Source organism: Cibotium barometz, chromosome 20 (genome assembly GCF_041138505.1).
Source record: "Cibotium barometz isolate CiBa-2024 chromosome 20, ASM4113850v1, whole genome shotgun sequence".
NCBI lineage: Eukaryota > Viridiplantae > Streptophyta > Polypodiopsida > Cyatheales > Cibotiaceae > Cibotium > Cibotium barometz.
This window is the reverse complement of record NC_141065.1, coordinates 40700096-40716011: the sequence shown is the minus strand read 5'-3', so window position 1 is coordinate 40716011 and position 15916 is coordinate 40700096. Positions and strand designations below refer to the sequence as shown.

The window sequence follows — 15916 nt, the reverse complement described above, 5'->3', positions numbered from 1 at the left end:
TTCACTTATGTAAGAGTTGGTGACTTTAATGAGTGATTAGAGTTGGTGACTTTAGTGAGTGAGTAGAGTTGGTGACTCTAAGTCAGTAAGAAGAGTTGGTGACTCTAACTACTGTATTTATGCCTTCATGCCATAGTCACAAGGGACGAGGGGACGGAGGGCCGGGATGCGGAAACGCCATCCCGAAACGACATGGCGCTCCGACACGGATTGGGGACAAGGGGGCGCCTCGGGCATCAGCGTCACCAGGGGACGGCGGAATGGGAATAGCTTGTTGGGGACGGGTTTGGAACGGGACGGCCGGGACGTGTGCTTTTTTTACTATTTTTTTCGCCGTTTTTTTCGCTTTTTTTTTCCGTCGTTTTTTCATTTATGGCCGTTGCTTCTGCCCGTTTTCTCCCATTGGTGGCTGGTAGCTGCGCCCATTTTCTCTCGTTGGCACTGTGACCTGCCATGACCCGCACCATGCTTGGAGCCGCCTATAAGGCTTGACCTCTCCTCTCTCTCTCTCTCTCTCTCTTTCTTTTCCAGATAGTGTATCAGATGTCACATGGTTGTAACTTTGGTCTCATAGGTCATTTTGGCCTTTTGAAGACGTTAATATAACATTTCATTTCATTTCATTTCTCCCCCACTCTCTCACTCTTGGCCAGCTGCCCCACTCCCTCTCCCCACTCTTGAGCTTAAACAGCAAGCTCTCTCTCTCTCTCTCTCTCTCTCAACCCGCAAGCTTTCTCTAGGCTCTAGCCTCTTAACTTTTAAGCCTTAAGCCTTAAGAGCTCTCTCTCTCTCTCTCTCTCAAAGGTGCTTGGCCGGGATCAGGAGGGCTAACATGCTTCCCACATGGGGGTCATACCCAGACCGGAGGCACGGTGGTAGACTACATTATGGGGTCTTTGGAGGCATCACAACTTGTCACCTCATTCTCCATCCCACCTCGTCCTATTGGGGCAGATCATTCATACTTGGCATTTTCACTAGCTGGATCACCAGTATCACCAGCCCCCCACATACCGACGCCACATACTACCATCTACTACACACATGACATGGCAGACATATACACTAGTAGAGTAGAGGATGGGCTCCTACTCATGGATCCCCTGGCACCTATGGATACCATTACAGCCCAGCTGGCATCACTCCTACACACGGCTGCATTACAGAGCTTCCCACATCGTGTCCACTCAGGAGAGCCTGCGAGATCTGGGACTATGCCCCAGAACAGATGGTATGATGCCGAGTGCAGAGCCCTATACTCATGGCTCCGCATACAGAGAGCCTTGGGAACCATCACAAAGCAGGAGTCGAGGAGAGAGATGAGGAGACTTACTCGCCGCAAAAGGTGGGCCTTCGCAGAGATACAGGAGCTAGAGATCTTCCATTTCTTCATGAGTAGAGATAGCCCTATCTCATGGCGGCACTTCAAAGAGCCTCGGACACCAACACCCATTGCAGACCCACAGACATGGATGATGGCACACATATGCAGAGGGCCTATACCACGTCCCACAGCAGCCACCTATACCTCAGCCATAGGAGCCTCGACCTACCATAGCTAGCTTCTTTACCCACTCGATGGTAAAGGAAGCTATCCGCCGCCTACAGCATGGACGGACCGCCGACCATATGGGCCTACAGGGTGAGCATCTCATATATGCAGTAGGTTCTTTGGCTCCTTTTCTGGCACACCTGTTTAACAGGGCACTAGCAGAGGATTTGCCTGCGGAGTGGACGATGCACACCATTGTGCCGATGCACAAAACAGGGGATATGCTCGATCCGAGCAACTACAGGACGGTTATGGTTGGCCACGTGTTGGCCAAACTCTATGGTGCAGTGTTGGAGCAAGAGCTTAGCTTATATGCTGAGCGAGCAGGTTTACGCTCATCAGGGTAGGCAGGCTTCAAGAGAGCTTTCTCTACCACTGACCATGTATTCACTTTGAGATGTATGATTGATCAGGGCCAGAGTGAGGAAGAGAAAGCTCTATTGCTGCTTTGTGGATTTCCGTAAGGCATTTGACACAGTACCACGAGAGAGGCTCTTTCAGCGCCTGCAATCTCTTGGCATACCAGCAGATATGACATGGGGCATCTATGCATTATATGAGCAGGTTTTTGGGCGAGTCAGATGCCCAGGAGGTATGTCCGAGACTATTGCTAGCACCATGGTGTGAAGCAAGGATGCCCACTTTCCCCCACGCTATTTGGGTCATACACTGATGAGGTGGCTGACTTCATTACATAGGGAGGCAGAGATGGAGTTGAACTAGCAGGTACCTCAGTACATATTATGCTTTATGCTGATGATATTGTATTAGTGTCTGAGTCTCCAGGAGGTCTACAACAGCATCTACATGCACTCGATGATTTCTGCACACAGAGGGGTCTTACTGTGAACCTTGGGAAAACCAAGGTTATGGTCTTTCCTACATCGAGACAGGGCAAGAGTCAGCTCACATTCACTCTCGCAAGACGCCAGGTGGAGGTGGTGACATCATACATGTACCTAGGGGTTACCTTCTCTACAGCAGCCACGCGCTTCACCATGGATTCAGCAACCAGAGCTAGATTGACATGGGGATATGCAGCATTGGCTATGCTAGAGAGACAATGCCACCAAGCGCATTTTCAGGAGTCCCGGACGAAGGAGTGGCTATTTGACACATTAGTCACACCGGCACTGATGTATGGAGCAGCAGTATGGGCGCCAGGCCTTGCTACCTGTGACTTGGTTGAACACAATGCTAATCAATACACTTAAATACACTAAGATTTGATGGACACTTGCTCAAAATACAAGAAGTAAATTGCTGAATTGACAAGAGACACACAATGAGCCGGAACGGCCGACCCCTCCCTCAAATAAAGTATATTGATCTTAGGAGAATCAAGTACATAGTGTCACGGGCATTTCTGACCAGAAAGTGAAAGAGAACCGTATGCTCTGATACCAATGTAACTTGGTTGAACACAATGCTAATCAATACACTTAAATACACTCAGATTTGATGGACACTTGCTCAAAATACAAGAAGTAAATTGCTGAATTGACAAGAGACACACAATGAGCCGGAACGGCCGACTCCTCCCTCAAATAAAGTATATTGATCTTGGGAGAATCAAGTACATAGTGTCATGGGCATTTCTGACCAGATTTCCATACCAATGCATATGAATACAGTATTGCAAACAAGTGGTTGTCGATGTAGACTTGCAACCCACACTACCCTCTCAAGTGCCCATGTTCCCTACCATCTGCTCTCTATTGTTCCACCAATACATGGTAGCAACAATCTGCAAGAGACCACGTAGGACAAGAGAACACTACACAAGGTATGTGATCTTGTAATCCGGTTTCTCCCTCCTGCTACTTGCTCCCATATTTAAGCATAAAAGCTTACCAATAGCAAGTAGAGTTGATGACAGCGGAAGTCTTCGCGATGGGAGTCCTTGGAGTGTTGAGATCTTCGATTTGTCGCCTTTCTTCGCGACAAAAGTCTTCAAGAGGATGAAGGGAACCTTGGGAAAGCTTCCCCTATGGTTCAACTTGAGAAAGGAAGGCTGAAATTAGGGTTTTCAGCAAAAAGACCAAAAATTACAGCAAAAATGAGAGCTGTTTTGCTGAATTTCAGTCATTGGGAGTGAGTAGGAGAGTAATTAGCACTTGGAAACACTCTTGGAAGCTTGGAAAACACCCTAGCAAGTTGGGTATGGCTATGGAGAGCTTGGAAATGGAGAGAAATGGTGGAAAAACTGAGTTTTCAGCCTCCAAAAATCTTCATGAAGAGAAAACACGAATTTTCTCTTAATAAGTAAGTGAATTGGGGTCCAGTCAGGTGAAGGGACATGGGGAGATACCCATTTATGAGTAAAAGGGGAGGATCAGGTCCTGGACATTGAGTCTTGTCCGCCTCGGGACTTCAGTGAGTGTGAACTTGGAAGCGGTCATAATTTATAAGTGACTTTTGGGCGCCCAAACTTTAATGAAGTGGGAACGCACTCACATATAAATATTGGCCAAGTCCTAAGGGCTATTTGGGCCTAGATTGGGTAATACTTACCACCTGTTCACATGCCACACAACCATGTCAGTAGACAGTTTCACACACACGGTTCACGGGCGGGCGTCCCCTTATCCAAAACTACACATTGGTCAAGCAAGCATGAAAACAGCATGCAATTTCAATTGCAAGCAAGCACATAAAGATGCTATGCAATGCAACATTGGTATGGACAATCCCCGTTCATGAGACTATACCAAAATAGATGTGCTCCAGGCAAGTACACGAGGTACCAGACCCAATGGAACACCAATCCACCAAGCATTTCCGGACATGTACACGAAGGTACAAGTCCCAACGGAAAGCCAAGTCTACAGTATCACATGAGTGGCATCAATCCCCGGCATAAACAACTGCCATGGACACCAGTCCAATGTACATACATGATAAGAAAGCACAGGTGGACCAATTGGGTGGCCAAATGGTGACACTACCCATTGGTGGACACAGATAGAGAGACCACATGCCCTCATGATGGCACGCATGATACGCAGCAAACCGTCAGTACCTCATGACATTATCCGAGCAGAGTTTGCTGCGCCTCCTATGATGGTAGAGGCCATATTCCAGACTATATGCCTGCTAGACAGATTCAAAGAGATGCCACAGGACAGATTGTCATACAGAGCTTTTGAGGCATCTAAACAGCTGGCTGAGGCAGGAGACAGAGGATCATGGTATGCACAGGTCACACATTGGTTCTCACAGCATGGCCTAGACATGGATCATCTACCACCATTCCAGTATGACAGGGATGCACCACATATCTGTCTCTCTCATAGTGAGAGGAACAGAGTATTGAGATAGGACCTATGGCAGCTCTATACACGAGAGACATGGATATCGCCTACACAGCCTCTTTCACCGAAGATGCTATACTACAGAGATCACTTCATGAGTATCATTGATGATGGAATTATAGAGAGGCCTAGATACATGGAGGGCTTTTTACCACACGGCTCCCGAGTAGCTATTGATCAGCTTAGAGTCTCATCACATCAATTGGAGATCGAGACTGGCAGAGCAACACGGATCCCCCGAGAGGAGAGGGTATGCAGATTGTGCAAAGAGGAGGTGGAGAGTGAGGAGCATTATGTATACAGATGCAGAGCATATTAAGCCATCAGAGAGAGATATCCCATTTTATTCAGAGAGCCACATTCCCTACGCTAGATCTTTGAGGCAGCAGACCAGCGCATACTGGGGAGATTCATTCTAGACATACAACGTCACAGAGAGACATCATTACAGGCTCAGACAACTCTAGAGGGGGGACGACAGACACAGATTACTATATTTTTTCAGAGATCCACCCCACTCCCAGCCCCTACACAGCAGGGAATTACTCTCCAGAGTGCAGAGACACTCAGAGCCCGCAGGAGACAGAGGACACCTGGCTTTCGGACACCACGCCTATACCAGAGAGAGATGACAGAGATCAAAGCTCAGTTTCACAGAGAGGGTGCGGAGCGACTTGCTCGCTTCAGAGCAGACCCAGGCATGTTCTTCAGGGAGCTGTGGACACCCCCTTCATTGATGTATACCATTTTATACCCCCAGTACGGTACAGGATGGAGCTAGCTAGGTTGCATATCATGATTGTATACTCCATGCATATAGCTTTGCATTCTCCTAGTAGTAGAGCTCCATCCCCTCCCCCACTCATTGTACTTATTGCACACCCAGATTCAGCTTTTTAGTTCAGTACTTTTTCATTTTGTTGGGATGACAGAGGATACCCCACAGAGGTACACTGATTTGTCTCATAGGCCGAGTTCGGTCTTTTGGAAGACGTTAATAAAATCTCTCTCTCTCTCTCTCTCTCTCTCTCTCTGCTATGCTTTATGGAGTGCAGATATGGGGACCTTCAGTGGGCCATCACAGCGCAGGCGGGTGGAGAGGTATGGAGAGGCCTTTGGTATCTATGATTGCTAGGCTTATTAGAGCCAAGGCTGTGGTACCTCATGAGATTATTCGAGCAGAGCTGGCGGCTGCCCCTCTGGTGATTGAGGCTCTTACGAGATCAGTCTCCTACATACATGGCTTGTGGGATCTCCCCCGAGACAGATATGCACGCCTCGCCCTGGAGTCCTCCCGACAGTTAGCTTTACAGGGAGACACGGCTTGTTGGTATGGACAGATGACATCTTGGTTCCAGGCACATGGTTTTAGCATGGACAGATTGCCTCCCTTCCAGTATTCTCTGGAGGCACCCTCTCTCACTCTTACACGGACAGAGATTACCAGACTCATCCGTCAGGATTTAGTTCAGCTGGACATTAGGAGGACATGGATACAGCCGACTGAGGAGCTGGGCACGAAGATGGCTTTCTACAGAGAACATTTTCTTCAGCTCACAGCAGATGGTTTTGTGATCAGACCTAGTTACATGGATGTACACTTGTCTCATGCAGTACGATGTGCTATTGGTCAGATTCGCACATCCTCACACCAGCTTGAGATTGAGATTGGCCGATATAGAGGTATACCAGCTGAGGCCAGGATATGCCGAGTATGCCATGGGGAGCCAGAGACAGAGCTGCATTATATATGCCATTGTACTGCATACTATGAGATACGTGGTCGTTTCCACTGTTTATTCAGAGAGGGTTTTGGACCACTTTCCAGAGTCATGGGGTACCAGGACCAGAGGTGTTTGGGATTGTTCTTGCTTGAGCTGCGGAGACATAGAGATAGCCTGCTTAGGCGCACAGAGAGCCAGACTCAGAGGCACATTACAGACTTCTTTAGTCCGGCCATCACTGCGCCAGATGGACCACAGCAGCAGCAGGACATGGATACCGCCCACACCAGAGGTACACTGATTGATCGTGCGATTGAGCTTGGGTGGTCCAGACGCCCACGACCACGGAGGAGGGCATCCCAGCATAGACGGATGTTGCAGCGGCAGATTCGGATTATTCTTGCGAGGCATGCGAGACACCCAGTCAGGGTGCTGACCACACAGGATATTGAGGAGATCCGCCAGTGTCCGATGCGGCACATATTATGAGATGGAGGTACCTCCATAGTGTACCTTCCAGTTCCAGTTTCATTTTTTAGGTGCCAGTAGTATCATCTTTATTTTTTCATTTTCTGGGTTTTTTTATCCAGACATTGTATCAGATCCACCATGATGTAACTTTTGGTCTCATAGGTCATTATGGCCTTTTGAAGACGTTAATATAACATTTCATTTCATTTCATTTCATTTCTCTCTCTCTCTCTCTCTCATGGCATCTTCTTCACAAGCAACCTTCAGCTCCACATGTCGTGGTGGTGCTAGAAGAACCGACAGTTGGTCATGGTGACGAGCGGGTCAGACAAAGTGAGAGCCCACCTTATGCATGAGTCCGGGCACAAGGTTCGATTTTGCATGGGAATCACATCGGAGAAGAGAAGGGAGCTTCTTGAGCGCATTGCTAGGCATGAGGCTTTGAGGGCTGCAAGGCCGGCACGTGTGGCTGTGGATCCTGCAGCATTTGTGACACCACCCCGAGGGCTCTGTTTTAGGGTCAGGGGGTGCATGTACCACATCTACACCACGACCACATGGCGTAGGTTCCTTTACGATGCCCACACCCGCACGGTGACAGAGTTCACTTGAGGAAAGTTGGGATCCTAAGAAGAAGGAAGAGGTTGATATAGCTGTGGCTCGTTTCTTCTTCCATGACCATATTGCTTTCCATACTACTAGGTAAGCCTTGACTCTTCTCTCTTGACATGATTTTTCTAAGTTTCATTCTTGAAAGTTCACTTGTTTCTTTTTGTAATCAGATCCGAGTTCTTCAAGGCTATGGTGAAGAGGATTGGGGAGTATGGTCCAAACTACACCCCCCCATCATCGGAGTCTTTGCGCACCACATTACTTAACAAGGAGAAGCGCCTTGCTGAGCAAGCTGCAGAGAACACAAAGCGGCTATGGGCAAAGAATGGAGTGTCACTCATTGCAGATGGATGGAGTGACACACGAAAGCGGTCCATCCATGGTCTCGTTGCATATTCCCGTGGCGAGATGTACTTTATTGCTTCACATGATGCCTCAGGGACAGGGAGGAGTGCAAACGTGCTTGCAGCAAAGTGGGCAAGTGGCATTGGGCTCATGGGCCCAGAATGTGTGGTGGGTTTTGTTGCAGATGGCGAGGCTGCAAATAGGGCAACTGGAGTTATTATTGAGGGCATGTATCCACTCATGACTGTGTCATATTGTATGGCACATTGTTTGAGCAATCTTTTAAAGGATATTGGAAAGATGTCATGGATTGAGCTTATCATTCAAGAGGCCAATCAAATGATAACATTTGTCTTGAACCACCAGTTCCTCCGCCACGAGTTCTCCAAGAAATCAAGGCTCTCACTTCTCAAATACTCAGACACCCGATTTGCCTTCAACTTCTTGACGCTCGCCCGCTTGAGGGAGTGCAGTGGTGCATTGAGGCAGCTCTTCATCAGCACGAGTTCACCACTTCTACATTGGCTTCGACAGCCATAGGCATATTATGCACAGAGCATGCAGAGAGCACTTCCTTTTGGGAGGATGTGAAACGCATTGATGCTATGGTGAGGCCTATTGTCCACTTGTTGAGGCTTGTAGATGCTATGCAGCCATGCATCGGGAAGGTGTATGAGGCGATGGATAGAATGATAAAGAAGTTGCAAGAGTTAGAGCCCAATGAGGACAGATACGAGGAGATTCATTCCTTATGTGTGACAAGGTGGAACTCCAGTCTCCTATGCCTCTCCCTTGCATGCAGATGCATATATGGTGGACCCTGAGTTTCAGGGTAATGGACAGGAGAGTGACAGAGAGATCAGTGATGGTTGGAGGCGCATCTTGGATCGTCTAGTGCCAGATGGAGACATTAGGCGCAAAATCAAAGACCAGCTTGCTGCGTACAGGTCCTTTCGTGGTGCTTTTGGTTGTGCGGATGCACAGGAGGATAGGTTGAAGGTTGGGGCTGCTTTGTGGTGGGAAGACTATGGTTCAGATGGGCCAGAGCTACAACACTTGGCTATCCACATTCTCAACCAAGCTGTAAGCTCCTCTTGTTTGGATCAGCTTTGGAGTTCTTACAGCCATATTGCATCAAAGAAGAGGAACCGCTTTGGTGTAGAAAAGGCCAATGATCTTGTCTTTGTAAGCGCAAACTTGTGAATGCTTTGCAAGGGTGCGACTGCAAAGACAGATCCCTTTACTCAGTGGGAGATGGAGCAAGAGGAGGGAAATGAGCAGGTGGAGACACAACAGAGCCCAAAGGACGATGCCACTACCTTTCAGACTGGTCATGTAGGCAGCCATGATCATGACGCCAGTACTTCTCATGCTCCACCCTCCGATTGAGCATTGCAGGCTCTATGATTTATCATTTAGCTATGTTTCATTGTTTTTACTTTTTAGTCTTGACTCAGCACTTTATGTGCATTGTAGACACTAGTCTTTTGTTATTTGATAGTGATCATCATTCCATGCTTATATATTGGTTTGAACTTCGTTGGTGTACTTATTAGCACCTGCTCGGTGTTTGCGCCATGTATTGTGATGCCTTGAAAGTTCAAAGTGTAAAAACATAAATGTTATTTTATTTAGTGTGCTTTGTAGTCAATACATTGCATATTCCATATGCCGTTGTGAGGTGAAAACAAGAAAAAAAGACCATGCCTCTATAGCCCTTCACCTCCCAACTTTGGAAAACACCACGACAACGGGGGCACCACCAGCCACCGGCTGGAACACTTCTCTCACGGTTCACCACACCACCCACACCAGAAAGACAGCACAAAACAGGGGCACCATAGACAAGTAAACACCCAACAATTATATTCCAGTCAACAACACTTCATACAAGCTTCTCCCGACACAGAAGCCTTACTCACACAGCTTACAAACACTCAGGCCTGGATTTACTGCCAAGGGAACTCGACCACAGCCACACCACCTCAGGAATTGCAACCTTGCGTCTGACGACCAAGCCCTTTCAACCACAAACACCTAAACACTTCTCTGCACTACCCGATGTCGTAGGCGAGCCCCACCTGTCTCCAGCCCATGCAAACCAGGGACCCTGCTCCCTCTTCTCTTTGCACTCCTTTGCACCTGCAGCTGTGCCAACCACACCAGAAAGAATCCGGCCACTGTCTCTTCAGAGGGCGCCCCACCAGCAACCCTCATCTCTCTCTGCAGCCCATCACTTCTGTGTGTGTCGCCAGCAGCAGCTACACCAACACCTCTCTCTCTCTCTCTGTGCTGATCCTCTGCCAGCCTCACAACCTCACTTCCTCTGCCACAGGCAGCTTCTCTGCAGTGCTACCGGCCCCACCAGCCAAGCAGCAACACCTCTGTCTCTGAACCTCTGTCTCTGAACAGCTTCCACGTCAAGCTTGTCTCACATCCAGCCCCTGCTCTTCGCTTGTCCACACCTCTGTTTCCTAGGCGACCTCCTCTGCAGCCGCCAGCCTGCTACCATACCCACAGCCACACGCTTCCCTCTCCCTTCTTCACGGCGATCTTCCACTTGTCGCGAGCCCTCCTGCGCATCCAGCCTCTCTCACGTCCAGCTGCCGCTCCAAAGGCTGCTCCCTCCAGCCTTTCGCTCTTGCACGCTGATCCCCCTTCGCCAGACAGCTTCTCTTGAAGGCAGCCTCTGCACACTTCACTGAAGAAGCCTCCTGATACAAGGCGGGCACCTTCCACGCTAGACAGCCACAGTGAACAGCCAAAGGCGGCTCTCCCCTTCGCGTTTGTCTCTGCAGAATGACCCGAGCCGTCTTCGCACAAGGCGGCTACACACACCTTAAAGACAGCTCAAACCACAATTCGCCAACCTTCCAGAGGCTCCGCTGGCAGCTACGTTGGCAAATAAGCAAGCGGCCAAGTGGCTTTTCTTCTAGCTAGCCATGTTTATATTTATTATTTTTATAAAAAGCCTAAAAGATGGCCACCCCAATGCTTTTCACACCATGCTCTTGCATACATCCTGTCATCTTTAATTGCCCATGCTTTCACATCTTCGAATACAACTTGCCAGTGCCCACTTATACTTGGGACGCGCACACAAACTCAGAGCTACCGAGCAACTGATATCATCCCCAGCAGACCACACTCCGAACAAACCTGCACAAGCCCAAAACAAAACCATTCACCCTGTACATCTGCCAACGCATTCCATAGCAAAGTCTTCACACATGCCATGCATCCATATGTACACAAGCCCAAAACACCTTTCAGAAAAATGCCTGACACCGTCCTCGTTCCTTGCCTTTTGCCGTTCCCCATCCCCGTCCCTGTCCCATGTGACTATGATTCATGCAAGGGTTGGTGACCCTAGTGATTGCGTAAACTCATGAAAGAGTTAGTGACTCTGTTCAATGAGTATGTGAATTCATGGAAGGGTTGGTGATCCTGATGAGTTAGCTGGGCTCATGCAAGGGCAATGGCTCTAGTGAGTACAACATTTGGATCCAGCATGGGTGGTGCCCATGGTCGCGACAATTTTGGTGTACAAGACGGCAAGTTGGGAGATTTAATCCAAATCATCGTGCACAAGCATTTGCTTGTGAAATGCACTTGCATGTGTGACTTGTTTTGTTTGCCTCGACATTGCATGGCATTTTGCTTGTGAATGTCCACAAGCAACGGGGACGCCTAAACACCCCGTGGACACGTGTGTGCACACCTGTTTGGGACTAACGCGGTGAATTTTATGTGTTTTGTAGGTGGTAAGTGTGCACACTCAACCTTATTTAATAATTATTTCTTTTGTTTACTAAAGTCAATGGTTGTTGCAGGTTCATATTCATTAAGGTTTGGGCAAACAAACTTATAATTTATAAGAGTTCACATCAGACACTAGACTATTTTAATGAACCAGGACCAATTATTAGACTTGGGCACCCAGGCACTGGACCAAAAGCCCACAAGTTGCTAAAAGTGACTGTGGAGTTATTTTTATCACACACGAGTTGCTTTTCTGGGAGTTTGGGGTGTTGAGCAAGTGAGGGCAGCCAAAAGGATCTGGTCGATTTTTTCTATAGGGAGCATATGGGATGTGGACAGCACGGAGGAGAGTTGTGAGGCTGGCTGACTTTATGTCCATGTACTACATGGCTGGTCGACTGATGGAACATGGACTATGTGGCTGGTCGACTGCTGAAACACTTGCTGCAGGGCTGGCCGACCATGTTTTCTCTCTTCTCTAGTGCCAGCCAAGTTGCTTACAGGCTATAGAGAGCTCTAGGGCTGGTCGACAGAGTCTCCTACTTCTCTACAGGCTGGTTGTGCTTATTTACAGCAAAATTCAGCAAGGTACCAAGGGTTTTCTTTGGATGGAACCCTACTCACTGAATGCAAAACGATTTGTTCTAAGTGCTGTTTTGGGCCTGTTTCGAGCTACAGATTTGCACAATCGTGTGGACAGCCGTGAAACCAAGAGAATAGTTGGTGATTGTTGGACCCAGGTTGGTGACCGAGGGCTTGGTTTCACGGGAAGGCAGTTTGTGACAGCTTTGGCCCTGGTTGATGCCCGTGGGTTGGCTTTTTCTGGGAGGTAGTTGGTGACTGCTTTGGCCCTGGTTGGTGACTGAGGGTTTGCTTTCTCTATTGAGCAGTTGGTGACTGCTTTGCTTTGGTTGGTGACCGAGAGCTTGTATTGTTTTGTTTTTCACAGATTTCAATAAATATGGTGCTGTCAGAGGAGTGGAACTCCCTGGCACCCGCATCTTGTACAAGAGAATACTTTGTTGGTAATAAAGATACCTCAAGGGGGGGGGCTGGCGCAACTTCAGCCCCTAGTGTTGTGCAAGATTATCTTATGTCATTCTTTCAAGATGTATGTGTTTATGATGCCTGTGAGTGACAGATGTATTGATTCATGCTCATGTTGTGATGGATGTTGAATGTATGTTGTGATCTGAGCCACTGGTTTACCGTATTCATGTGCCCACTTGTGACATTGGTATAAGAGCAAATGTTTCTTTCTCTGCTTGAGAAAGGATGATTTTTGGGCATACAAAATTTTTGGCTAAGCTTACAAAAGAGGACATGAGCACTCAAGCTGAGTCTCTAGAGCGCGAGAGGGCACATGCCGAGGGATCTGTTGGAATTGCTCATAGTCCTCTTGAGCAAGTGACGCATATGCAAGAGAGACTGCTGGTAGTGCACATCCAAATCTAGTTGATGTAAGGTCTGAGTTGGAGACCTTGAGGCGCCAAGTTAGACGATACCGTGATGACACAATGCAGTGGAGATCTTTGAGAAAGGATCCTGATGTGCAAAAAGTCTTGAGTACAAAAAGGAAAGTTTCTCCAGATGATGCGGCCTTTGAGGCCATGGCAGCACAGAGATGGGATATAAAGATCCTCGTGAATTGGCCAAGTCTTATCTGAGAGGACAAAAGGATGTATCCGAGGACTTCATTGGAAGAAAGGTTTCCCGCTGGGAAGCACATCAGATTCTGATGATTTAGAGGAGGCCATATCTCATCCTCATCATACTATTCCACGTCGAGCGCGTTCTTATCATGTTGATTCCACTCAATCTACAAGTGCTGCTCAGGATAGTGGAAAGAGAGCTTGACATGAGTCTCCTATGACTAAAATTGGTGGGCATGGAGATCTCATTCAAAGAAGAAAGTCAAAGAGTCTAAGTCAGGGGATAAGGACATCAAATTTGAGAAAGATGGAAGTTACCAAAGCTCTTGCTTTTATTCGGCAATTTGAGATAGCTTTTTGTAATCAAAACTGAGGCATGCTCATATGCATCTAAGAGATACAGCTAGTGATTGGTGGATGGCCAACTCTTGGACCATGGTGCTGCCCGCAACTGGACTGAATTCAAAACTCAGTTTTATGATCAATTCTTAACACCAAATTTTGCTAAAGATGTGCGTAAAGAATGGGATTGGCTGAAATAGGAAGAAGGGGAGTCGGTGCAAACTAACATCGCCAAATATTGGAAGGTACTGCTGAAAGTTACCCCTTTCATGACACTCTTTGATGAAGAGAAGAAAAGAAAGTTTGAGTCTGGGCTGCATCTGATCATTCAAGAGAGCCTTGAAGTGTATCCAAATCAAACCCTTTGGTAGTTAATGCATTTGGATACTGTAGCAGAGACGTTGCACATAAAACAAGACAAATCTAAGCCAATTTCAAATTCTTCCAAGGCTAAGAAAAGGACTGGTTATGACCAGAAAAAGGGCGGACAGCCCTTAAAAAGTGATCAAAAAGATGCCCAAGGTACAAAGGAACATTCATTCAAGAAGCCGTGGGACAAACGCAATGATCATGGATTGTCAAAACAGCAAAGGATTGAGTATAGACGTGATGGAAAATGTTTTGGATATGGAAGTAAAGATCACTTGTATTATGGGTGCCCACGAAACCCGAAAAATGCAGATAGTGGCACCGAAAAGCCTCATGTAAATGCTATGCCAGATGTATTGAGAAACACAAGACATACTTCAACTAAAAGACTCATATGTAAAGCATGGGGACAATTAAAAGATCAACCTGCACTGTTTCTTTTTGATGATGCATCCACGGACAATTTCATTTTTGCGCAGATGGCTACCGCCATAGGGTTGGATGTATCAGATTATGGCACTCAAATGGATGCAGATGTAGCTTTTGAGGGTAAAGGAGTGAATGTAACGCCAATCATTGGCAAGCTCCGCATTCACATACAGGGCTATCTTGATCTCATGAGAGATTTATGGGTTCTCCTCTCACTGGTTGTGATATTTTGTTGGGAATGCCTTGGCATGCTCGTATGGAGCCAAAGAAATCATCCAAAGAAAAGAAGATCTTAGAGGTAGAGAGATTGTTATAGATGTTGGTACTCCAAGAAGTACCATACCTATTGTTAGTTATGTATAGGTCAAGACGGTAATAAAGAAATCAGCTTGTTCTTACTTGGTTTTTGTAAGAGAGAGAGTGTTGAGCATGAAAGAGTGAATGTTGATCCTCTAACTCGACAGCGAGTAGATTTCCTACATCGTTATAGTGATTGCTTTCGAGATGCGTTGCCTGGTGAATTACGTCCCGAAGATCACCGTATTGATGTGAGACCTGGCAACACACCGCCCAATCGTCCCCCATACAAAGTAAGTGTTAGTCAACAAGAAGAGATTATGACACATATAAATGACTTGCTCAAGAAAGGTTTGATACAACCTAGCTCATCTCCTTATTGTTCACTTGTATTATTGGTGCAAAAGAAGGATGGAACATTCAGAATGTGCGTCGATTATCGTACCCTTAACAAGGTTACGATAAAGACTAGATTTCCTATTCTGCGCATCGATGACATCCTTGACAAGCTAGAAGGTGAAACTTGCTTTAGCCGAATTGATCTCAAGAGCGCCTACCATCAAATACGAGTGGCACCATAAGATGTACATAAAACTTCTATTTGAACGTAGTTTGGGCTCTATGAGTTCTTGGTAGTGCCGTTTGGGCTTACCAACACACCGGCCACGTTCAATCAAATGATGGATAGGATTTTCAGAAAGCACGGACAATTTACTGGGACCTTCTTTGAGAATGAATTCTTCTTATCATAAATTCACTATCTTGGTCACATTGTATCAAAGGAAGGCGTACGCATGGACCTGGTCAAATTGCAAGCAATCAAGGATTGGCCAAAGCTGCGAACAGTACATGAAATTCGAAGTTTTCTAGGATTATGCTCGTATTACCAGTGTTTCATTAAGCACTTTGCTGAAATTGCTTCATCATTACATGATCTCACCAAGAAAAAGATAGTATTTCAGTAAGGTGATGTATAAAAGAAGGCTTTTCATGGTTTAACACAGGCCATCATGTCTCGACCGGTTTTAATCGTGCCAGATTTGCACA

General features: G+C 47.0%; 1 protein-coding gene and 1 pseudogene across 3 annotated transcripts in view; both read left to right on the top strand.

The window, feature by feature from the left end:
• Nucleotides 1-15916, top strand: part of LOC147627874 (auxin response factor 12-like) — a 106666-nt gene that overhangs the window by 57379 nt on the left and 33371 nt on the right. The gene's annotated exons all lie outside the window — the stretch shown is intronic.
• LOC147627875 (uncharacterized) lies at nucleotides 8548-9531 on the top strand (annotated as a pseudogene).